The following is a 1621-nucleotide window of genomic DNA, read 5'->3' on the forward strand; positions in this document are numbered from 1 at the left end:
GCGGGAGGATGCTATCCAACCATAGCCGCATACATTTCAAACTCTTGTTCAAACAAACTGGATGAAATTCGTGCAAACAAGGCCGAATTTCATATAAACATGACAAATTTCATATAAATACGTCTGGATTACATATAAACATGACAAATTTTATTACATTTACACCAAAGCGGTGCTAGTCCGGCTCTAGAGATATAATTAATACCAAATCTAAATGGTCACCGGCGTCCGTTCCCCGTGTCCGGCCATCAGCCTCGAGAGCTGAAGCTTCACCGTCTCCGCTTCCGCCTCGACGCTCTCCAGCTCCGCCTTGACGCTCTCCAGCTCCGCCTCCGGAGGCCTGGGAAGTGACTTTGTCCGCCTCCACATCGCCGCCAAGCGTCTAATCAGCCGAAGATGGTGAGCCCACCAAGCTTGGCGCCGACGTAGGAGCGGTGGCCTTCCTGGGACACAAGTGGCGGTGACCTATCATGCACTACCCTTCCTCGCTGTCGGCGGCGCTCGCGGGCGTGTCGGCTTCATGGTCACCTTGACGGGGCGCGGACTCGGCGATGTCCTCCTCCTCATAGTCGGTCTTATCGGACACCGCCTCGCCTGTGTCGGCGCTCTCCTTTTAGGCGGCCACCATCTCCACCGCCCGCTAGTGTTACTGCCACCGGGCGAGGTGAATCTCGCGGGCGGAGCGGTAGGACTCGAGCAGCGCCTGCTGCTCCACATGGTCCGCGTCCGGCGTGACAGCCCTGCCGGCGCCGAGCTGCTCCTCCGCCTGCATGTGCTCCTGCAGCAGGTGGTGGTTGTAGGCGGTGTCGGCCTGCGCCTCCCGGGACTGCTTCTCTCGCTCCTCCCGTACCATCCATCCCAAATTTGGTGGTTAAACTCTACAGCGGTGACAATACTGTAGGGGAGGTCCTGCGGCAAAATAGCTTGATGCCAGAATGATAAAAAGCTTAACACCTCTTATTTGACTTTTTCACTATTTTGAAATAAGAAAAAGATCCAAATCTAAAATGCAAAAGTCGTCTTATTCAAAATTCCATGTAATGGGAACGGACCTCACTGATGGTCAAGGTGCAATGCACCGCGCGAGGTTGGCGCAGAGGAGGACGAGGGTGGCGTCGGCGGTGTTCTCCATTGGGACGTCATCATCCTCCGGATGCTTGCCGGCCAGCCAGGTGGTAGCAATGGCAGCCATATCCTTCTTCTGGTCCGACATCAGCCCATCACAGAGAGCTTTGGCGAGGGAGGGATCCATGGTGGGAGTAGTGAGGAGAGGGGTCGGAGGTGGATGACTTGGCTACAATTGGGGCACCATTTTTTATAGCAATGGTGGGCGGCACAAGGACGGCCCGGTGGCACCAGAGGATATGCCTCGACAACCATGTGCCATCAATGTGGGCGGAGATGGACGGACGGGCAGCCATCATGTCGTTTGAACGCGTGACAGTCGCCTGCATTGGGAAGCAACGCGGGCGGCGCTCTCTCAGCTAACGCACCATTTAAGTGCCGACATCAATGAGCGGGCCTGTCCGCTCTGGCTGGGCATGAATGCGGGCGCTGACCAAAAATGCGCGGGAGGGGGATGGGGTTTTTGGTGGGCCAGGATGGTCAGGCCAGGGCTTGG

The sequence above is a fragment of the Triticum dicoccoides genome, chromosome 4B, assembly GCF_002162155.2.
Source record: "Triticum dicoccoides isolate Atlit2015 ecotype Zavitan chromosome 4B, WEW_v2.0, whole genome shotgun sequence".
Classification (NCBI taxonomy): domain Eukaryota; kingdom Viridiplantae; phylum Streptophyta; class Magnoliopsida; order Poales; family Poaceae; genus Triticum; species Triticum dicoccoides.